General features: G+C 41.2%; 1 protein-coding gene across 4 annotated transcripts in view; it reads right to left on the bottom strand.

The window, feature by feature from the left end:
- EXOC4 (exocyst complex component 4) overlaps nt 1-25,088 on the bottom strand; it is an 809,489-nt gene that overhangs the window by 193,239 nt on the left and 591,162 nt on the right. The window lies entirely within an intron of this gene.

The raw sequence follows: 25,088 nt of genomic DNA, 5'->3' as shown, positions 1-25,088 counted from the left end.
CCCTGTTGGGTCACTGTCTCTCCTCTACTCTGGTAAAAATCTGAAGATTTATTCCTTGGAAAGAGTGAAACACAAGGTCTCTGGGCTCAGAGACAGAATGAACAACTAAAGATGGGGGAAAACAGAGGAGTTAAGTGAATTTATGCATATCCCTGGCCTTCTTTCATCTTCTTCCCACTTGGTTCCCTGGATGATGGCAGTGAGGCCTTCAACCTCCAGGCAGCAGATGAGAGAATCTTTTTCTGGGAAGTCTGGTCCAAGAGAAATGACCTGAAGATACTGACATTGGAGGTGTCTCAAACAAATAACCCAGTCAAATCTTCAGGGTTCCGTGACACCAGCCCAAGCCAGGAAGTGAGTTAAAAGAACAAATAAAAGCTAAAGAGCTCTCACCCTTAATATTTGAAAACTAGAAAGGATCGCTTTGCAGCAACCTCCATACAGAACTCTTACTACAGAGGGTTTCAAGTCCCTTAATTTACTTATTAGAGAAAATTCTTGTTTTTTTACCTTCTGTGTTCTTGGCAATTATTTGATTACCAAATTGATGAAATAACCTCCAATTCATGCTGCTTTAAATGAGAAGACCATTAGCACACATGCTTTCAAGATCCCTGGGAACCATACAGTCAGATAACACACAGAGGGCAGTGCACAAGTCATAATCTTCCTTTAATTAAGTCAATCAATACACATTTGCTCAGGTTCTACTGAAAGGACCCAGTCTCTTTTAATATGCACACCCACCTCTGAGGTTTCTAAAAATTAGTCTTTGGCAGGTTTAAGTAAGTGATTAGACTTTTCCACTGTTATCCTACAGGTCAGACCATGTATCACATTTAAGTGAATGTGGCAGGATCATTTTCTAGAGACTCATTTCTGTTCTCACTGCCACAGGAACCTTGGTGGGACAGAGGTGGGGCAGGGACACTCTATAAGAATATTCTTCTCCTTTTCTGCTCCCACTTGTAAAAGAAAAAGCAAACCTTTGGTTCCCCAGGAAAGGAGTAACAGCTGCCTTTTGCCTCAAGCTGTTCCCAAAAAGAAAATCTATCATCCAGGTCTCCGAAAAGAGCTAGATTGCCTCGGGGGAAAGGGCAGGAGGTTTTGCACACTTTGGAAGTACTGGGACAGTGATGGTAATGACCACAGTGAGCTTTCACTGAGTTCCGACAGTTCTAACACCTTAGATGGTGTTCACATTAATATGTAAGTTAGAAGTTTACACAGTAATTTCTTTCATCCTTGCAACTACCCTGTGAAGAAGTTAATGTTATCGCCATTTTTCAATGGGAAGAATGGGGGGAAGAGATAGGGAGTCTGGGATGGACATGGACACACTGCTATATTGAAGATGGATAACCAACAAGGACCTACTGTATAGCATGGGGAACTCTGCTCAATGTTATGTGGTAGCCTGGATAGGAGGAGATTTTGGGGGAGAGTGGATACATGTCATCCAAGGTAAAGAGCAGCGGCTGTGCTTTGCTGGAGCAGCCGTGAAGAGATACCCAACATCCAAGGTAAGAGAAACCCAAGTAAGACAGTAGGTGTTGCAAGAGGGCATCAGAGAGCAGACACACTAAAACCATAATCACAGAAAACCAGCCAATCTGATTACAGGACCACAGTCGTGTCTAACTCAATGAAACTAAGCCATGCCGTGTGGGGCCACCCAAGATGGACGGGTCATGGTGGAGAGGACTGACAGAATGTGGTCCACTGGAGAAGGGAATGGCAAACCACTTCAGTATTCTTGCCTTGAGAACCCCATGAACAGTAGGAAAAGGCAAATTGATAGGATACTGAAAGAGGAACTCCCCAGGTCGGTAGGTGCCCAATATGGAGATCAGTGGAGAAATAACTCCAGAAAGAATGAAGGGATGGAGCCAAAGCAAAAACAATACCCAGTTGCGGATGTGACGGGTGATAGAAGTAAGGCCCGATGCTGTAAAGACAAATATTGCATAGGAACCTGGAATGTTAGCAATGAATCAAGGCAAATTGGAAGTGGTCAAACAGGAGATGGCAAGAGTGAATGTTGACATTCTAGGAATCAGCAAACTAAAATGGACTGGAATGGGTGAATTTAACTCAGATGACCATTATATCTACTACTGTGGGCAGGAATCCCTTAGAAGAAATGGAGTAACCATCATGATCAACAAAAGAGTCTGAAATGCAGTACTTGGATGCAATCTCAGAAATGACAGAATGATCTCTGTTCGTTTCCAAGGCAAACCATTCAATATCATGGTAATCCAAGCCTGTGCCCCAACCAGTAATGCTGAAGAAGCTGAAGCTGAACGGTTCTATGAAGACCTACAAGACCTTTTAGAACTAACACCCCAAAAAGATGTCCTCATTATAGGGGACTGGAATGCAAAAGTAGGGAGTCAAGAAACACCTGGAGTAACAGGCAAATCTGGTCTTGGAGTACGGAATGAAGCAGGGCAAAGGCTAACAGAGTTTGGCCAAGAGAACGCACTGGTCATAGCAAACACCCTCTTCCAACAACACAAGAGAAGACTCTACACATGGACATCACCAGATGGTCAACACCAAAATCAGATCGATTATATTCTTTGCAGCCAAAATTGGAGAAGCTCTATACAGTCAGCAAAAACAAGACTTGGAGCTGACTGTGGCTCAGATCATGAACTCCTTATTGCCAAATTCAGACTTAAATTGAACAAAGTAGGGAAAACCACTCGACCATTCAGGTATGATCCAAATCAAATCCCTTATGACTACACAGTGGAAGTGAGAAATAGATTTAAGGGACTAGATCTGATAGACAGAGAGCCCGATGAACTACAGACGGAGGTTCATGACATTGTACAGGAGACAGGGATTAAGACCATCCCCATGGAAAAGAAATGCAAAAAGGCAAAATGGTTGTCTGAGAAGGCCTTACAAATAGCTGTGAAAAGAAGAGAAGTGAAAAGCAAAGGAGAAAAGGAAAGATAGATTCATTTGATGCAGAGTTCCAAAGAATAGCAAGGAGAGATAAGAAAGCCTTCCTCAGTGATCAATGCAAAGAAATAGAGGAAAACGACAGAATGGGAAAGACTAGAGAGCTCTTCAAGAAAATGAGAGATACCAAGGGAATATTTCATGCAAAGATGGGCTCAGTAAAGGACAGAAATGGTATGGACCTAACGGAAGCAGAAGATATTAAGAAGAGGTGGCAGGAATACACAGAAGAACTGTACAAAAAAAGATCTTCACAACCCAGATAATCACAATGGTGTGATCACTCACCTAGAGCCAGACATCCTGGAATGCGAAGTCAAGTGGGCCTTAGGAAGCATCACTATGAACAAAGCTAGTGGAGGTGATGGAATTCCAGTTGAGCTATTTCACATCCTGAAAGATGATGCTGTGAAAGTGCTGCACTCAATATGCCAGCAAATTTGGAAAACTCAGCAGTGGCCACAGGATTGGAAAAGGTCAGTTTTCATTCCAATCCCTAAGAAAGGCAATGCCAAAGAATGCTCAAACTACAGCACAATTGCACTCATCTCACACACTAGTAAAGTAATGCTCAAAATTCTCCAAGCCAGGCTTCAGCAATACGTGAACAGTGAACTTACAGATGATCAAGCTGGTTTTAGAAAAGGCAGAGGAACCAGAGATCAAATTGCCAACATCTGCTGGATCATCGAAAAAGCAAGAGAGTTCCAGAAAAACAACTTATTTCTGCTTTATGGACTACGCCAAAGCCTTCGACTATGTGGATCACAATAAACTGTGGAACATTCTGAAAGAGATGGGAATACCAGACCCCCTGACCTGCCTCTTGAGAAACCTGTATGCGGGTCAGGAAGCAACAGTTAGAACTGGACATGGAACAACAGACTGGTCCCAAATAGGAAAAGGAGTATATATTGTCACCTTGCTTACTTAACTTACATGCAGAGTACATCATGAGAAACGCTGGGCTGGAAGAAGCACAAGCTGGAATCAAGATTGTTGGGAGAAATATCAATAACCTCAGATATGCAGATGACACCACCCTTATGGCAGAAAGTGAAGATGAACTAAAAAGCCTCTTGATGAAAGTCAAAGAGGAGAGTGAAAAAGTTGGCTTCAAGCTCAACATTCAGAAAACTAAGATCATGGCATCTGGTCCCATCACCTCATGCGAAATAGATGGGGAGAGAGTGGAAACAGTGTCAGACTTTATTTTTGGGGGCTCCAAAATCACTGCAGATTGTGACTGCAGCCATGAAATTAAAAGACGCTTACTCCTTGGAAGGAAAGTTATGACCAACCTAGACAGCATATTAAAAAGCAAAGACATTACTTTTTCAACAAACGTCCATCTGGTCAAGGCTATGGTTCTTCCAGTGGTCATGTATGGATGTGAGAGTTGGACTGTGAGGAAAGCTGAGCACCAAAAAATTGATGCTTTTGAACTATGGTGTTGGAGAAGACTCTTGAGTCCCTTGGACTGCAAAGAGATCCAACCAGTTCATCCTAAAGGTGATCAGTCCTGGGTGTTCATTGGAAGGACTGATGCTGAAGCTGAAACTCTAGTACTTTGGCCACCTCACGAGAAGAGTTGACTCATTGGAAAAGACCCTGATGCTGGGAGGGATTGGGGGCAGGAGGAGAAGGGGACGACAGAGGATGAGGTGGCTGGATGGCATCACCGAGTAATGGGCATGAGTTTGAGTAAACTCTGGGAGTTGGTGATGGACAGGGAGGCCTGGCGTGCTGCGATCCATGGGTCGCAAAGAGTCGGACACGACTGAGCGACTGAACTGAACTGAAATGAATACATGTATATGTATGGCTAAGTCCCTTTGCTGTTCACCTGTAACCATCACAACATTGTTAACTGGCTACACGTCAACATAAAATTTAAAAGTTTAAAAATAAATAAGTAAATAAAACAAAGGGGAAACCTGAGGCACAGAGAGGGTGGGAAACGTGCCCAAGGCCATACAGGCAGTAGAACAGGGAAATCAGATCATTAAATTGGAAGGTACTGGTCAGAGCTGAGACTCAGTGGAAGAAGGGAGTGGCAACGCCACAAATGAACCAAGCCCACTGCCCACCCTACACCTCCTCACCAAGAAAGGCCCAGCGGTCTCACCAGCACAGCCCGTCTAGCTGGTATTATCTCCTGCCTTCTTCCCCCATGATCCACGGCCGTCCTGAACTACACAACTCCTGCCACATTGGGGCCTTAGGACCTTCTCTTTCTATTAGATGAAATGGCCACTCCTTTCTCTGCTTGGTACTCCCCTGCTCAACTGCAAGCTCAAATGTTAGCCTTCTCTGTGAAGCTTTTCCTGAATTGGTCATTAATCCCTTTGTGTTCCCACAGTGCTCTGGACAAATCATGACTACAGAATTATGTGTTTTCCCAACTCCCGACCATTCAATGAAGCTAGAGCTTGAGACACACAAGGCCCTGAATATTCTGAGTGGCCGGTCGGCATCTGGTAGCCACTAAGCCCCATGCCTGAGGAGGGCAGTAGACATCATACAGTCAGAGGCAAGAGTTAGAAAGACTGGGTTTCACCACAGACTCTGTCAGTGACTTGCCCTGTAACCTCAAAAAGTCACACTTAATTTCTCTCAACCTCATGACTGTTGCAAAGATTAAATGAGATCACACATATGAAAAACATATTGCCTTCTTCATAAATGATAGTTTAATGAATGCAATTTTCCTGAGGAAAAAATATAGTCTTTACTAAGAAAATACACACAGCAAAATAGATGTCTCCAAGTTCACAATGAGTGGACAATAATAAAGGTACTGTAATGAAGCAATTAGGGCTTCTCTGGGGCTCAGTGGTAAAGAATCCGCCTGCAATGCAGGAGATGTGGGTTCAATCCCTGGCTCAGGCAGATTACCTGGAGAAGGAAATGGCAACCCATTCCAGTATACTTGCCTGGGATATCCCATGGACAGAGGAGCCTGGTGGGCTATAGCCCATGGGGTCGCGGAAAAGTAGGACACAACTTAGCAACTAAACAATTGAGAAATTAACTAGGATACAAGTATTTCTACAGAGAAATGAGTGAAAATGAAAATGCAAAAGATGTAAAGATAATCTGGCCCCAAAACAAGCTGGCAATATTAACATAATTTAAAAGAACTGCTAATACACTGAATTTATACACATTTCTACACATAAGTAAACCACATAAGAGGACTCTCAAGGTTTGCATCATAAACAAGCTATACTTTTGTTTTCATCGGTTTCTTTCAATGCACTGTCAAAGAACTTCTTAATCTTCATTTCTACAAATAAAAGGTTTCCTTCTTTTTTAAGGGGATGTAAACAAGAAATTCACTAAAAATAAAAATCTTAGAAATCATCTCACATCTGATCAGGCAAATGGAACTAGTAAAGATAACAACTTTGTCCCATGAAATTTATCTAGGAAAAATGCTAAAGTATTATACTAATACAATGTTAAACATATTTTAAATTATATACATAATAATCCTTCACTATTCACTTTCATTTTACAGTCAAAGTTTTTCAAAATCCTAATCCCCTAACAGGTGGCTTACTTATTTCAAAATAATACTTAATAAGACAAATGTCCCATACAACCATATACTTTATATAATTTCTTACATACCCATCTGTGATGCTTTTTGAAAAATATATTCATACATTTCCACTTGTTGGAGAAGACTTCACAGGTCTTAATGTAACTCCACAATGATTCATTACAAATTAATGATTCATCATTATTAATATCAACCTATTTAGTAACAAAGTCATGCTTTTAAAGGCTATTAAGGCAGGCAAAGCAGTTTGCACCCCATTTAAATAGCTCCAAACCAGCATGTCATTTTATGGTTTTATAAAGTTTTTCTTATAGGGACTAACAGCTATAAAATTTCATTACATTTAACAAAAAATAACAGTATATTCTTACTCTCGGTTTCTGCAACTACTAATTTTGCTGCTTCTTAAAGTAAGGCGAATCAGAAAATCAGATAGACAAACTTTTCTAGAATAAATAGGCTTTGACTAAGGGTGAAGCACAAGGGGTTTGGTACCCAGTTTAATTATGACTGCGGTTCATGTAACTCAGAAGCATTCAGTTTTGCTTGTATTAACCAACTTTCAGTACTTAACTTTCTTAATCAGTCAAGTATTCAGAGGAAACTAAATGCAAGCATTACTATCCTCTCCAACAACAGTAACTCAGATGTGTGAAAAGTACAATACTGTGAGAACTGATAAATAAGAGATGATTTACGAGAGAGGTGTATTTTTCATCTACAGACTTGTATTTATATTTCTTGAATGCAAGCTAGGTCCTATCCACTTTTGTATATCTCAGAGCACCTAATGCTATAGTTTGTATGTATATAGTTAGCAATCAATGATTATTTGCTTCTTGAAATAACCATAGGAGTTAGAGAAAAGAAACCTCTGGCATTTTCACCAAATGCACCAATGGCTTCCAGAGATGATGAGAACAACCATGTGGGCATATCTCCGTATCAGAGCACCAAATGGGGAAGATGGGTACAATGACAATGTAACCAGATTGAGGAACCACAGGAGGAGCTCAGGGCTAGGGAGACAGTGTTCAGAGAGGCTCTGTCCCTTTACTGGCCCTGGGCCATCAAGTATTATCACAGTATATGAGGACTAACTTCTCATTATAGGGGACTGGAATGCAAAGTACGAAGTCAAGAAACACCTGGAGTAACAGGCAAATTTGGCCTTGGAGTACAGAATGAAGCAGGGCAAAGGCTAATAGAGTTCTGCCAAGAGAACACAGTGGTCATAGCAAACACCCTCATCCAATAATACAAGAGAAGACTCTACATATGGACATCACCAGATGGTCAATATCAAAATCAGATTGACTATATTCTTTGCAGTCAAAGATGGAGAAGCTCTACAAGTCAGCAAAAACAAGGCTGGGAGCAGACTGTGGCTCAGATCATGAACTCCTTATTGCCAAATGCAGATGAAAATTGAAGGAAGTAGGGAAAACCACTAGACCATTCAGGTATGACCTAAATCAAATCCCTTACGATTATACAGTGGAAGTGAGAAATAGATTCAAGGGATTATATCTGATAAACAGTGCCTGAAGAACTATGGACAGAGGTTTATGACATTGTACAGGAGGTCACTAGGGATCAAGACCATCCCCAAGAAAAAGAAATGCAAAAAGGCAAAATGGTTGTTTGAGGAGGACTTACAAATAGTTGTGAAAAGAAGAGAAGTGAAAGGCAAAGGAGAAAAGGAAAGATATACCCATTCGAATGCAGAATTCCAAAGAATAGCAAGGAGAGATAAGAAAGCCTTCCTCAGTGATCAATGAAAAGAAATAGACGAAAACAATAGACTGGGAAAGACTAGAGATCTCTTCAAGAAAATTAAGAGATACCAAGGGAACATTTCAGGCAAAGATGGGCACAATAAAGGACAGAAATGGTATGGACCTAACAGAAGCAGAAGATATTAAGAAGATGTGGCAAGAATACACAGAAGAACTATACAAAAAAGATCTTCACCACCAGCCCAGGTTGGATGCATGAGACAAGTGCTCAGGGCTGGTGCACTGGGAAGACCCAGAGGGATGGGATGGGGAGGGAGGCGGCGTGGGGGGTGGGGGAATCGGGATGCGGAACACATGTAAATCCATGGCTGATTCATGTCAATGTATGGCAAAAACCACTACAATATTGTAAAGTAATTAGCTTTCAACTAATAAAAATAAATGAAAAAATAAAAAAAAAAAGAAATAAAAAAAGAAAAAGATCTTCACAACCCAGATAATCACGATGGTGTGATCACTCACCTAGAGCCAGACATCCTGGAATGCAAAGTCAAGTGGGCCTTAGGAAGCATCACTACCGACAAACTAGTGGAGGTGATGGAATTCCAGTTGAGCTATTTCAAATCCTGAAAGATGATGCTGTGAAAGTGCTGCACTCAATATGCCAGCAAATTTGGAAAACTCAGCAGTGGCCATAGGACTGGAAAAGGTCAGTTTTCATTCCAATCTCAAATAAAGAATGCTCAAATTACTGAACAATTGCACTCATCTCACATGCTAGTAAAGTAATGCTCAAAATTCTCCCAAGTCAGGCTTCAACAGTACATGAACCATGAACTTCCAGATGTTCAAGCTGGTTTTAGAAAAGGCAGAGGAACCAGAGATCAAATTGCCAACATCCACTGGATCATCGAAAAAGCAAGAGAGTTCTAGAAAAACATATACTTCTGCTTTATGGACTATGCCAAAGCCTTTGACTGTGTATATCACAACAAACTGTGGAAAATTCTTCAAGAGATGGGAATACCAGACCATCTTATCTGCCTGCTGAGAAATCTTTATGCAGGTCAGGAAGCCAACAGTTAGAACTGGGCATGGAACAACAGACTGGTTCCAAATAGGGAAAGGAGTACGTCAAGGCTGTATATTGTCACCCTGCTTATTTAACTTATATGCAGACTACATCATGAGAAACGTTGGGCTGGATGGAACACAAGCTGGAATCAAGATTCCCAGGAGAAATATCAATAACCTCAGGTATGCAGATGATACCACCGTTATGGCAGAAAGTAAAGAAGAACGAAAGAGCCTCTTGATGAAAGTCAAAGAGGAGAGTGAAACAGCTGGCTTAAAATTCAACATTCAGAAAACTAAGATCATGGCATCTGGCCCATCACTTCATGGCAAATAGACGGGGAAACAGTGGAAACAGTGAGAGACTATTTCTTTGGGCTCCAAAATCACTGTAGATGGTGACTGCAGCCATGAAATTAAAAGACCCTTGCTCCTTGGAAGAAAGTTATGACCAACCTAGACAGCATATTAAAAAGCAGAGACATTACTTTACTGCAAAATGTCTGTCCAGTGAGAGCTATGGTTTTTCCAGTAGTCATCTATAGATGTAAGAAGTGGACTATAAAGAAAGCTGAGTGCCGAAGAACTGATGCTTTTGAACTGTGGTGTTGGAGAAGACTCTTGAGAGTCCCTTGGACTGCAAGGAAATCCAACCAGTCCATCCTAAAGGAAATTAGTCCTGAATATTCATTGGAAAGACTGATGTTGAAGCTTAAACTCCAATACTTTGGCCACCTAATGCAAAGAACTGACTCATTGGAAAAGACCCTGATGCTGGGAAGGTGGGAGGAGAAGAGGACGACAGAGGATGAGATGGTTGTATGGCATCACCAACTCTATGGACATGAGTCTGAGTACAATCTGGGAGTTGGTGATAGACAGGGAGGCCTGGCGTGCTGAAGTCCATGGGTTCGCAAAGAGTCTGACACGACTGAGCGACTGAACTGAACTGATGAGGACTAGCAGACTAATCCTTGGGTCTATCTTCTTAAGAGTTCCTATTCTGAGGAATCCCATCAGCTAGCCTCTCTTCTATATCTTTACCTCTTACCATGTCAGACTAGATCCAAATACACCATGGCATGCCAATATTTAGCTTTCCACAACTGGTATATGTAATTTACTTACAAAATCCCAAAATTTGAGTGGCAGGAAAGCTATCTCTTGTTCTAGAATTAGCTATACTAACCAAACTCCACTGCCTTTTCTAATTTGAATACAAATGTCTGAAAGGCCGGAAGAAAAGGATTTGACAATTTACTGCTTATCAATATGTTAGTGATTGATGTTTGGCAAGTTACTAAATACTAATATTTATGGGAAAAAAGACTAGTATTTACAGGAAAACTTTGGGAGCAGGTAGAAATACCTAACAGTCTCATCAACTTTTATAAATTAACATGACCCCCTAAAACTTTCCTGATTCAGAAGAGGCAGTGAAGTCAAGAGAGAAGAACATGGAGTCAGGGTTAGAAGATCTGGATATTAGATCCTGATCTACCACTGACTAGTTGTGCTACAGCAACTAAGTCATAAGTTTCCTTCTCTATCTAATGGAAGAAATAATCTACCTTACAAGGTTGTTGTGCACATGATACCACAGCTGCAGTTAAGACACTGTCCAAATATTCACTGATTTCATCAATTTACATATATAAATAAATTTTGTTGTAGTTTACTTGTTAAGTCGTGTCTGACTCTTACGACTCCATGGACTGTAGCCCATCAGGCTCCTCAGTCCATGGGATATCCAAGGCAAGAACTGGGGTGGGTTGCCATTTCCTTTTCCAGGGGATCTTTCCGATCCAGGGATCAAACATGTGTCTACTGTGTAGAAGGCAGATTTTTTTTTTTTTTAATTGCTGAGCTACCAGGGAAGCCATCGACGGACCTAGTCGAATCAAGTTTCAGAAACCCATGAACAAATAATCACAGTGGCTACACAATGCTCTGTACCATTTCATTGGGGCTATTTATAAGCAGCCATCAGAGATTACAGCAGGGATGGTCAGCCATTATCAAAAGAAGAACTGATGATGGTGAAAGCAGTAAGTCCTAGACAAGTAAAGGAGAAATTCCAGAAACAACATGAGAAGATATAGTTGTTATGGCTGCTAATATCATCCTAAACATGTATAAATAGAAAATACCTCAACAGCCACCTAATTCCTATGGTGAAATTTGTTCACTCATAAAGCTCTGTTTGGCCAGTAGATTCCAGTAGAACTGTTAACTGTCACAGCTGTCAGTCACTAGTGTATCAGAGCTTCATAGCTGGGCAGTTTTTCAAAAAAGAAAGCCATCCCAAACTAGATGGCATCCTCTAACACAGCCTTTATTTTCTTGGCAAAATATTTAGAGGAAATATAAAACACAAATAGAAAAGTGCATTAAGAAGAAGCATAAAACTCAATACATTTTTATAAAGTTAATCCATCCATATAATGACTACCTAATCAATAGGAAACAGTGGCTGACTTTGTTTTTTTGGGTTCCAAAATCACTGCAGATGGTGACTGTAGCTAGGAAATTAAAAGATGCTTACTCCTTGGAAGGAAAGTTATGACCAACCTAGACAGCATATTAAAAAGCAGAGACATTACTTTGCCAACAAAGGTCTGTCTAGTCAAGGCTATCGTTTTTCCAGTAGTCACGTATGGATGTGAGAGTTGGACTACAAAGAAAGCTGAGCGCTGAAGAATTGATGCTTTTGAATTGTGGTGTTGGAGAAGACTCTTGACAGTCCCTTGGACTGCAAGGAGATCCAACCAGCCCATCCTAAAGGAAATCAGTCCTGGGTGTTCTTTGGAAGGACTGATGTTGAAGCTGAAACTCCAATATTTTGGCCACCTGATGCAAAGCACTGTCTCATTTGAAAAGACCCTGATCCTGGGAAAGATTGAAGGCAGGAGGAAAAGGGGACGACAGAGGATGAGATGGTTAGATGGCATCACCGACTCAATGGACATGAGTTTTGGTAAACTCCGGGAAGTTGGTGATGGACAGGGAGGTCTGGCGTGCTGCGGTCCATGGGGTCACAAAGAGTCGGACATGACTGAGTGACTAAACTGAACGGAATCAATAGGATAGCACTGTCTGCATTCCAGAAGCCTCCGTTATTCACTCTGCCAGCTGCTTTCCTTGCCCAAAATTTACCACTGTCCTGACTTGGATCTCTCTGATTCCCCTAACCTGTTTTTGAACTGATAAAAACTTTTGTGTATAGTTTTCTGGTTCAGTACTATATCTGTGAGATTCTTCCATGTTGTGGTATTTAGCAAAAGGCTGTTCTTTTTCATTGCATTATAGTATTCCTGTAAATAGACATACTATAAATTATCTATTGTTTATAGACATTGGGCTGCTTCCAGTTATGTTATGAACATTCATGCTTTTTGGTGAATATATGTACATAGCTTCATTGGGTTTATACCTAAGGGTGGAACTGCTGCTGATAACAGGATATTTATTTATATGGTCATCTTTAACTGATACTGCCAAGGAGTTTCCGAAGTAGTTGTGCCAATTTGCACTCCTACCAGCAATGTGTGAGAATTCTACTTCCTCCATTCTTACTGCACTTGGTATGGCAATGTTTTTGAAGCCATTTTGCTAGTGGTATCTCAATTGGTTGTTGTTCAGTTGCTAAGTCGCGTCTGATTCTTCGTGACCGCGTGGACTGCAGTACTCCATGCTCCTCTGTCCTCCACTATCTCCCCGAGTTTGCTCAGATTCATGTCCATTGAGTTGGTCATGGTATATCACCATCTCAGGATATCAATATGGTATTCTATATTTCCCTTAAGACTAATGATGCTGAACATCTTTTCTTATGTGTACTGAAAGAGTTTATTTTCATAACTTCTTATTCAAGTCTTTTGCCCATTGTTAAATTGGGTTGTGTGTCTTTTATTACTAGTTTATAGATGTTCTAGATCTATTCTGGACACATATATTTGTTGGAAGTATGTAGTACAAATCTCACTCCAGGGTTTGCTTTTTTACTCCCTCTTAAGATGTCTTTTAGTGAACAGAAGATCTTAATGAAGCTCAAAATTATCCATCTTTTCTTTCATTATGTGATTTTTATGTCTTGTTTGAAAAGTCTTTGCCTAAGTCATGAAGATATTCTCCTACAAAAGCCTTATTTTGAAATTCCAGTTGGATATCTAGTTGATCCAGCACCCACTACTGAAATGATCACCCTTCACTTATGGCCCTCCAAGGGCACTTCTGTCATAAATCATCTGTTGTCTATTTTTGATCCTCTATTCTGCTTCACTGATTTGTCTTTAATGTGAAAAACTGTGCTGACCTCTTCCTGGTGGTATTTGTACTTTTAATATTCATTGATAAAGCAACTATATAATGAACCAAAATACTATGAATTCAGTAATGTTTATAGATCATATTATAGTGTATTGTTATTATAACTTCTATCTGTATTGATGGAGTCCATTTATGTATGAGATATAATTATTCAGATTCATGAACCTTGCAAAAACTCAGGCACTCTTAGCCTTGTAAATGTTGCTTTAGAAGTAATTTTTAAAAGCTTTTACTCACACATCTTTGCCCTAATATGGTGAGAATAACTTCTCACCATTAACAAAAATCTATCGCCAATACCAAATGTAAAAAGAAACATGTATGTGTATATGTATGTATACATGTGTCTGTATTTGCTTTAAAAAACAACCTTGGCTTCTTGTAGAGAGCTTTGAAAAATCTTAGGAGCAGCCATCATTCAGCCATCAGGAGCAGCTGAAAGCAATGATTTAGCTTACTTAAAGGTCATCTTTTGTGCCGTAACTAGGATTTCAGTTAATCAATCAATAAATCAATTGAGCAGCCCAAGAAATAAAATGTCTCAGTTAATGAAGTCTCCAGGAATAAAACTCTTTTTAATGAAGCAAAACAAAGGGGAAAAAAGAGGATAAAGAAAACTAAAGATATGAACCATGTGGATCAGTTTTGGTGTGTGCCTTATGGCTTTATCGGAATGTTTCTAAAGTTATGCATGCAAACAGCTGATCAAGTACCCTGTTTCATGACTTTTATTTGCAGCCACCAAGGAAAATGGGTCTGATCTTAGAACTGTGAAAGCATCCTTCTGACATTTCCAGTCTCGCCTCCTCCACCTTTCATTATCTTGACATGTGAGCTACTTACTTCCAAACCAGTGTTTCTCAAAGTATGGTCCAGAAACAACTTCATGAGCATCAGGAGTGCCTGTTAAAGCTGGAAATTCTCAAGCCCCAGCCCAGATCCAGAGAATCAGAATCTGTGCAGAGGGACCTGGGAATTTGCATTTTAAAACAAAGTCCGCAGGCAATTTTTTACACACCCGGATTTGAGAACCACTGTTTCTGGTCCTATCGTAAGTTTTTCTCATTTCCTGACAACCACTGGGGATCTCTTCTATAACTTAGTGCCTGCCCTGCCTGATCACAGGTCTGCTTTAAAGGAATCCTCCCTTCTCATGCTTCAATTTCTTTTTTGACTTGAGAATAGATGAAGAGAATTACTTTATGCTGAAGAGAATTAGGAGTTGCTTTGTAAAGGAGATGGCAGTTAACCTATTAAATAGTAATATCTGGATAGTTGGAAATGGATGGAAAGACATTCCCAATAGAGAAAAGTGAAGGAATAAGAATGCCCTCATCATGTAAGGGTGACAAGGAGCCACTGAGCTGAATTATTTCTAGTTATATAGTATGCATGCATGAGGGCTAAGTTGCTTCAGTCATGTTGACTCTTTGCGACTCCATGGTCTGTAGCCCGCCAGGCTCCTCTGTCCATGGGGTTCTTCAGGCAAGAATACTGAAGTGGGTTGCCATACCCTTCTCCAGGGGATATTCTCGACCTAGGGATTGAACCCATGTCTCATGTCTCCTGCATTGGCAGGCAACTTCTTTACCATTAGCACCACCTGGGAAGCCCAGTACAGAGAAACATATAAACGTTGACATGTGTACTATGCATATGATACATTTAGGTAGATCATGAGATTATACATATGTATAGATTCTTTTAAAAGTTTATAGTGTTTTCTATAGGGTATCATTATTGCATGGATATAAAAAATTTAAACTCCAGGTCAACATGTATCCATTCTCTCCCTTCGCTGTTCACCTAAAATTATCACATTATTAATCAGCTATACCGCAATACAAAATAAAAGACCTAAAAAAAAAAGAGGAAGAAATCAATGGATATTAAAAACAAACAAACAAATAAATAAATTCCAGGTCTGAAACCTGGAAACAAACAGAGTAAGACCAGAAGTAACATCCATAAGTACTAAAGTATTTTGGCTCTATACTAGATTCTTCACTGTTTGAGCTTCAACTCGCCATTTCTCTGAAGTATATTTTCCTCCTTATGAAACCAAAACTAGTAGACATTAAGATATTTGCCCTAAGTCACACAGCAGCTATACGGGCAGGAGTGAGGGAAGTATGGAGGAAAGGAGAAGACTTGCTTTTAATTTATTTTGTATAGTTCCTTCTTCTCTCTCACAAATGGCCAGAATTAAAGTTTTTCATTGTAAGTGGCAGGTTTTGGAATGAGGAATTGCTGACTCTTTTCCTTTCTTCCTCAGAACTTAAAGTTTGATGATCTGTCACGCTCTGTTAGCTTGACTATGTCATACGTAGAAACGCTAAGAAAATGAGGCTCAGAAAGGGACAGCAAGCTGTCCAACATGAGCCCGTCTGTACAGCCAGATGTTCCCCTCTTAGAGCAGTTCTGAGGCATATTTCTGACTCCCACAGCCAACAGCTTAGAGTTGGGATCCTCTCAAGGACATATGGCCACCGGCCTACAGGCTTTGGATTTTTGTCAAAGGGAAAAAATGCATCTATGATGCTGTTGGCCTTCAGGATTCTGTCTAAAAAGCCAGCACTGCATAGGGCTAATCATATGAAATTGCCAATATTTGACCCTGTGTAACCTATGGAAAGAGGTGATTTCATAACCTGATGGAAGCATTCCAGATGTGTTCTAAGGAAATTTCTAGTTGGCTTCTGGCTCTGCTTTCTTGATGATAATACAACTATTTGTTACAAAACTTCTTGCATTTTAAAAAGCTTCAGCATACAAAACAGTGGCAACATTGTTACATTTAAAAGTGCTCAAAGCAATTTTTACCTAGCATCTTATTTTATTTTCACAATCCTGTACACCAAAGACACATACAAAAGTCCCATTCTTTTCCAACTCTTAAAACTCCATGATGAATTTCTTAGGTTAAGCCATTTGTTCTACCTCTGGAAGGATTTTGCGGCTTCACTCTCAAAAAAAAAAAAGCCAAACAAACCCTCCCAAGTGAGTGAAGATGGCAGGGAAGCAGCAGTATGACTTCCTTCCAGTGCTAACAACCGGAAGCCACTATCCTGTGAATAAGCCCATTTAGGTCTCCAACGCCAGCTGCAAGTAGGAAATTAAAGTAAATGGGAAGCCAGACTCTGCTGCAGTTCCAGTGTGGGTTCCGGATCCAAGAAACACTCATCCATTAACCAAACAACAGCACTTTCAAACCCAGCGGGAACCCATGGCTCCCTGCTGAGAAACAGAAATTAACTTTTCGAGCAGATAATTCATCTTCAGACGGTTGTCATATTCAGAAAAGCTTTTCCAGAGAGGTGGTGGGAGGAGTGGGACGGACGCTCCGACAATGGAGCTACATCTAAAAGAGAAAGCATATCAGGGAGCCCGGTGGCACTGAGGATTGAGGGAGGAAGCCTTGCTACCTTTGGGGCGCCTGCTTGAAACCTATCAGTCGATGGGGTGCCATTTACCTTTAAGCGCAGCAGGGGTAGGGAATGGACTACACAAACAATGGGTGTAGATTTAACTCAACTGAAGAGGATCAATGAGCAAGTGAAATAAGGTCTTTGAGAAACAAACTGGTGCCACTGGGTGGGGTCTGGCAAGGTTTTGGGAGGGAGAAGAGTCAAGGACCCACAGGATGCTAAAGATGGCAGCGGAACAACCTGCTGGAGTGGATGGGTGTCACAAAACCAGCACCTGTGATTTAAAATGCACGCTGGGACGGGACAGCAAGCTGCAACAAGATGCCACTTGCTGCTCTGAGCAGATGAAGCATGAGAGATGCCTGAGATGGTGACGCTATTTTGACTAACTTGAAAATAATTTAATATTACACGGCTTGAAAAGTGCCATGGGGTAAAAGTATAGGGAAACTCTCTGTGAAATGAGAAGAACACCATCCCATTTCAGAAGCCACATTTCTTGAGCACCTGCACAACATCAAGTCCCTACCCTCGAGGAGTTTCCAAAATGTGTGATTCCAAAAGGCACTCAGAACGTTTTTACCAGACCCAGCTGGCAAATAAATGATGCCTGTTTAGTCTCAAGGTATTAGAGGACAATCATCCAGGTAGATCAAGTGGAGGTGTTATTTTTAAAACGTTCTATTTCCCTACTGCATTTCTGGCTTTCGATAAGAACTGATCAAGTAAGGAACGAGAATCAAGAGGTGTTAAGAAGCCTGGAGCCGCAGAATAGAAGCAGCATTGTGTATTTCACCAAAAGTTACACTAATTCGTCACTACCCTACCATTCAAATGTTGATTAGTTTTATAAACACGAGAGGTACTTACGAGGTACAACAGCATAAAATGTGTGTATGCTCAGTTGTGTCTGATTCTTGAGACCCCCTGGACTGTAGCCCACCAGGCTCCTCTGTCCATGGAATTTTCCAGGCAAAAATACTGAAGTGGGTTGCTATTTCCTACTCCTGGGGATCTTCTGGATCTAGGGATCAAATCTGCATCTCACATGTCTCCTGCATTGGCAGATGGATTCTTTACCACTGAGCCACCTGGGAAACCCTTATAGAAGGTATAGCAGATGATACAAATCATGTATTTATTCATTCAACAGACTTGTTCCAAGCTACTACATGTTAGATTCTCCACCAGGAGATGCATATGCAGTAAAAAGACAACCGCATGCTGCTGCTGCTGTCACTTCCGTCGCGTCTGACTCTGTGTGACCCCACAGACAGCAGCCCACCAGGCTCCTCTGTCCCTGGGATTCTCCAGGCAAGAACACTGGAGTGGGTTGCCATGTCCTTCTCCAGTGCATGAAAGTAAAAAGTGAAAGTGAAGTCGCTGAGCTGTGTCCGACTCTTCTTGACCCCATGGACTGTAGCCTACCAGGCTCCTCCGTCCATGGGATTTTCCAGGTACTGGAGTGGGTTGCCATTTCCTTCTCCACGAAGACAATTCTATATACAAGGAATTCACAGACTTGTGGGTGACAGAGAAGTAAAAAAGCCATTACAAAAAGGTGATGTCACACTGGTGGTAAATGGCAGTGTCAAGAATACGCCTGAGTAGTGTGCCCCAGGTACTCAACTGACATGATGCTCTCAGAACTCCAAGTCACTACATCATCTCATTTACAGTTGTACCAGTAACTTGAATCTGTAGAACTAACATACATAATGTACTTTTATATGCCTCACGCATTTAATCCACATACTAATGCTATAAGGGGCATTCCTGGTGACTCAGCTGGTAAAGAATCTGCCTGCAGTGTGGGAGACCTGGGTTCAATCCCTGGGTTGGAAAGATCCCTTGGAGAAAGGAATAGCTACCTACTCTAGTATTCTGGTCTGGAGAATTTCATGGACTGTATAGTCCACAGGGTCACAGAGACGGACAAGACTGAGAGACTAGGAAAGGAGGAAAATGCTATAAGAGTCAAGACAGTATTATTTCCAATCGATAGGTCAGGAAACAAAGGCTTAAGGTAACTTCCTGTGAAAGGCCATATAGCTAGTGAGCAGCAGGTCTGGGATCCAACTCCATGTCTAATTCCAAAGGCCATGCTTTCGTAACTATACGGGCCAGGTTTCTCAGAACTCAAAATTCATGTAGGGTTTCACTTTACCAAGTGCTTTTGCATGTTCCAGATCATTCCATCTTCCAGACAACAATGTAAGGTAAACATCTCAGATGACAGATAAGGAAACTGAAGCTCATAGGTGTTAAGGGAGAGTATCCATTTACACAGCTAATAAGTGATAAAACTAAAGGCTTACAAGAAGGTGCTAGATTCTAAATTGATGTTTTCCACTAGAGACTACACATGTGATAACTGTTCATCAGCACTGTTGAACGTGAAGAGAAATGCCCTAACTGGCACACAAAACACGGGAAGCTGACTTAATGCCTACTGTCTTGTCACTAATTGCTTCCACCCTTTCCTCAAAGAAAAAGGTATATACACTTGGCTTTTCAGAATCCTTCATCATTCTACATCATGTTGAGTACTATTACGTCACCTCTTGGGCACTTGGTGCAGAGAAAATGAACTTGGAGATCTGAAGGATAAAATGTGAATCCCAGGGTCCAGACACAAAGGCCCTATCTCCTTGTGCTGGTATCTTAAGAGAGAACTGAGATAATAGTCCTGCTTGCCTGGTAAGTCAAAGACATGGATGTGGGTGTTCTTAAGTTTTCTTTTCATATCTTATTAGACGGAAGAAATCTTCCAGCGTACCTGCTGCGCTACAGAGGGGGAGTTAAAACTCACAGGTGAAACCAAGTTGATTTTCTGCTTTAGGTTATTAGATTATTCCAGAAAGGTTTGAGAGGGGTTGAGAGAGGAATATAAAGTAGTAGAATGACTCTACTAAGTGTCTGAGGAAAGTTGAGTGTGAGAAGCAACTGTCTACTTCTCTTGGCTGGTAAAAGAAGCTGATTCAGTACTACCCTGGGAACAGGTGGGGGTGGGGAGGAGGGGGATGCACTTACAAGTCCATCATCAGCTACAGAGAAACCCTGTGTTATTTCCTTCCTTCAAATGAGCTGAAGCTCCAATACTTGGCCACCTGATGCAAAGAGCTAACTCATTAGAAAAGACCCTGATGCTGGGAAAGACTGAAGGCAGGAGGAGAAGGGGATGACAGAGGATGAGATAAGGTTGGATGGCATTACTGACTCAATGGACATGAGTTTGAGCAAGCTCCTGGAGATGGTGAAGGACAGGGAAGCCTGGCGTGCTGCAGTCCATGGGGTCGCAAAGAGTCGGACACTACTGAGCGACTGAACAACAATGAAGAGTCACAAGTGGATATAATGTACTGCACAAGTCTCTAGCTGATGGTAGATCAAAAGGCTTCTTCCTTTTTAATTAATGCCAACAGGTAAGTTTTTTTTTTTTTTTTTTTAATTGGTTTCCAAGGAATAAAGGAAAAGGGTAGTCAGGAAGATACATCCAAAAAGAAGAAATGGCTGAGGGACTATTGGAAGGTAGGGTGGGGTTGGAGTGAAAAGGGCTCAGAAATTTACTATGCCTCAGCGTCCCACACAGTCTCTCGATTTTGCTGATGACTGTGTTTGTGTTTTAAAAATAAAATATCTGCTGAGTGGATTAAAGGAGTGAATTGAATTCCCGAGGCTCTGATTACCTTTCCCTTTGCCAGTTTTTATCAGCAACGATCAGTAAGACTGTCAGGTCTGATGTAAACTTTTTGCTTCTTGCACTCTCTCTTAGCTTTGGAGCATATAAAGTACAGGATTTTTTTTTTTTCCTTCTAAACAGTTGAGCCCAGGAGGAGAATGTGCTAGAAAAACACCTCATAACCAGAAAACCAGCCTAGAAGGGGCATTTCTGTGTGAGGGGGGCACTGTCCCTAGAGCCTTCAAGGGCACTTTCCTCTATGAATCCCAAGGTCCTCACATGCCCTGCTGTCTATCACTCAGCTCTACTCCGACTCACCCTGAGAAGCAGGAAGCAGGCTGGCCAGTGTCTGCAGGGCCCAGGTGTGAATGGACACGGCTAATGCGCCTTTAGAAGGCCTCTCCCCACAGTCAAATGGGATGGACCACTTCACACACACCCTCTCCTTGGAACACTGCCTCTCTGATGAGGCAGCTGCCCACCAGCTCCAGACTAGGGCTGTTTTCTTCTGTGTGCACCACATCTTCTCAAAGGTTCAACACTCTACCTCCACGGGGCAAATGTAAACTGGGTACCCATCAGGTACTGGGGACTGCCAGAACCTGCACGTGAGAACCTCTGCACTCACAGACAAGTCAGAAAAAGGAGACAGCTGGAGACTGAGTTCTCTCTGAGGAGGAGGAGGAGCAAAGCCTGGGGTTGGGAGGAGGGTATAATTCATGCATGCTGCTCAGCTAACATGACCTGACAGGTTCTTCTGAGGTTAAACCCTGTGAGAAGAGGCGGGAAATGTTAGAGCAGGATCTCTGTGCCCTCCCAAGATGAACACAGATATGAGCACATGGTAAGGGTTCAATACATGCATGCTGAACTGGACCAGATGGAATTGGGATGTCTGGGGAGTAGGAGCAGATAGGAACGCTTTGCTGGGCCTCAGGTATGCCTAAGCCTACTGCTAAGCATCTTAGAGGTTTGGCAAAGAAAGATTTTCTTTCTCCATGAAAGAGAGGTGATGACTAGCAAAACAATAAGATCTTGACAAAAACAATAGTGAGAAGAAAGAAGTGGACAGCACAGAAGCCAGCTAGCTACATGGAGCAGGTGTTCTGGATGGTGACGAAGCACGCAGTTATCTTTGGTGTCACACTAAAGGATGGCATTGTTCCCAACACCTTGATTGCCTAACTCACGGCCAAATTGCACTTTAACAGGCACTCATGTACCTTAGGCTAGAATCATTTACTGGATTCTGAACATCAGGAGAAAAAGACAGGTAATTGACTAAAACTAGCTTCTGGTTAACTTAACCCCCTCTCAGACCTCCCAGGCCTTTAAGGAGGACTTAAGAGCAGAGATACCAGATTGTCTTTTAATTTATTTGTTTGTTACATTTTGTGTTTTTAACAAATCATTGGTCCCTAGGTCAATATGAGAGTGCTCAAAAAATATAAACTTATCTTGTATGAATTCACTTTGGGCAGGGACTTTAAGCCACAACAGATGTTGCTATTCCCTTCTCGCAGAAAGAATGCTTTTGTCAAAGAAGACTCCATTAAGAGTTTTGCTTGCTCCCTAATCTCGATTTCAAAAACCAGAGTCAGAAAATGCTAGGGATTTTTGTTTTGTTTTTAATGAGAGAGAATGTATTTCAGAAAGAATTGATTAAATTTCAATCTTTTGAGTTATGAACATTTAGAAAAGGAAATGTTATCTAAGAGTTATCCTGCATTCACTAAGGTATTGTATAAATTTTCTTTTCTTATAGGATTAGTAGACTCAGTGATCTATGTTTTCAATTACCTGAAGGGCTATCCTTATGGTAAAAATTTGGGGTGGAAGCGAGTTCGTGGAGTCAATTATGAGCAGGCGGTTGAAAAGCTATACTGAGAAAGGAATGCTTAGTGGATTATTTTCAACCTAAAAGGCTAACAGACTATGGTCCTTGGCAATAATTTTGCTGATAAATTTGAGTAAAGGCATATAAGATTTATTTATTAAATTTAAGAAAAACAGAAAACTGAGACTGCTGTTATTACCACTGATGACAAAGTCAGAATCCAACGTTTTCCTGATAAGCAGGAAATCAAATCTATGCAATTTAAGAGCAGCAAATATTTTTTACTTAAGATTCTAAATTATTGGCTTTATCATTAGCATAAGGAAAACCAAAGACCTAAGAATTTTAATTTATCAAAAACCAATGGGAACTAGAAATTTGATCAGATTCGTAGAAAAATAACAGCAACAACCAAAAATTGTGGGTTGGATTAGAAGCAGTAGAATGTCCAATCAAACGCAAATGTACCATCAATGGAGATAGAATTAACTGGAATTACTGTGGTGTTGGAGAAGACTCTTGAGAGTCCCTTGGACTGCAAGGAGATTCAACCAGTCCATCCTAAAGGAGATCAGTCCTGGGTGTTCATTGGAAGGACTGATGCTGAAGCTGAAACTCCAATACTTTGGCCACCTCATGCGAAGAGTTGACTCATTGGAAAAGACCCTGATGCTGGGACGGATTGGGGGCAGGAGGAGAAGGGGACGACAGAGGACGAGATGGCTGTATGGCATCACCGACTCGACGGACCTGAGTTTAAGTAAACTCTGGGAGTTGGCAATGGACAGGGAGGCCTGGCAAGCTGCGATTCATGGGGTCGCAAAGAGTCGGCCACGACTGAGCGACTGAACTGAACTGACTGAACTGAACCCTTTAGAAGTTCATGTTACTCTCCCATTCTCTTCCTGAACTCCCCAACACGGTCTTCCTTCCCACTGATAATACTACCCATGATGTTCCCTCCTTGGGGTTCCTCTACATCATTCAAGAACAGCTGAAACATCACTTCTCTAGGGTCCTTCCCGCACCACTGACCTAAAACAAGTCACCTCCTTCCCAAATACTTCCTATTATCATAGACATTCTTATCTTATTGACTTTATAACATTTTTGACTACCAATCATCTTCCCTCATTTACTTACTGGTTTTTCCACTACTAGTCCTGTCTTATTGCCAGCTATATTCCCAGTGTCTGAAAGTGCCCGAAATAGAAGAGTGACTCCAGAAGCATTTGTTGACTAAAAAGCTAAACACTTGGGCTTGGCAGACCATAGCAGACTGTATTTAATTTCTAGGTATCTTATTTGGAGAGAGACATTGGATGTTATCCAGAGAAGAATGATCAAGATAGTGAAAATTCTAGAATATTCCTCATAGGAGGAGGATTTGAATAAATCAGAATTGTTCAATTTAAAGAAGAGGAGGCTAAACAGGAGATATGACAGTTATCTTACAGGAAGGAAGGAAGTGTGTTTTGTCAATATTTCAGATGATAAAACTAGAAGTAATGGACAATTCATGGCAGATTTTTGGTTTAACTATAAGTAGGGACTTTGTTTTAAAAACAAAAAAAAGGAAAGGAGGCTAGACATGGATTTGTGAATTTCCTGCTAAGGTTGGCATTCCAGTTAAGCTGAATGGCTACCTGGCAAGGGTGATGCAAAATGGATTCTGACATTGAGGAGGGAGTCAGGAGAGGTAGCCGAGATAACTTTTAAAGGGTCTCAATTCTCAACATTATATGATGCTGTAAGTCTGTTCATTTGTGAGTGTGATATTTCCCAAAGAGTGCTCCTGTGAACATCAGGTCCTTGTGATAAAATTCTTATGAAAAAAATTCACTGGGAAATAGTATATACTGTATCCCACTGTGTAATGTGCTACTGTAAAAATACTATTTAATGTTAAACTAATTTTTCCCCAAGCCCATTTTGCCTTGGAACCAGTTCTCACATAATGCCTATTAACATCTTGCAGAAGTGAATCCCACAGAATAAATTTGAGAAATGTTAGCCTACACTATGTTGTTTTTGTTTAGTCACTAAGCCATTTCTGACTCTTTGCAACCCCAGGTTCTGTAGCCCACCACGCTCTTCTGTCCATGAGGTTCTCCAGGCAAGAATACTGGAGTGGATTGCCATTTCCTTCTCCAGGGAATCTTCCCGACCTAGGGATGGAACCCATGACTCCTGCATTGTAGGCAGGTTCTTTACCACTGAGCCACCAGGGAAACCAGATCTATACTAAAGAAGAGTATTGTTTTCACCTTGGAATACCTTAAAGTGCACTGATACTAGAATTTCTATGTTTGGTCAATGTCAAAACTTTAGGCTGAAAATATGAAAGTCACACAGCATCCAGAGAAAATATAATTCTCTTCAATTTTGTAAAGAGAAGTAATGTACATATCACAGGAATTGGTAGTGTTCTGCTGGTTTAGAAGAACACAAAGAA

Source organism: Dama dama, chromosome 18 (genome assembly GCF_033118175.1).
Source record: "Dama dama isolate Ldn47 chromosome 18, ASM3311817v1, whole genome shotgun sequence".
In the NCBI taxonomy this organism is placed as follows: domain Eukaryota; kingdom Metazoa; phylum Chordata; class Mammalia; order Artiodactyla; family Cervidae; genus Dama; species Dama dama.
Note: the sequence above shows the minus strand (reverse complement) of the source record. Positions and strands in the feature narration are given on the sequence as shown.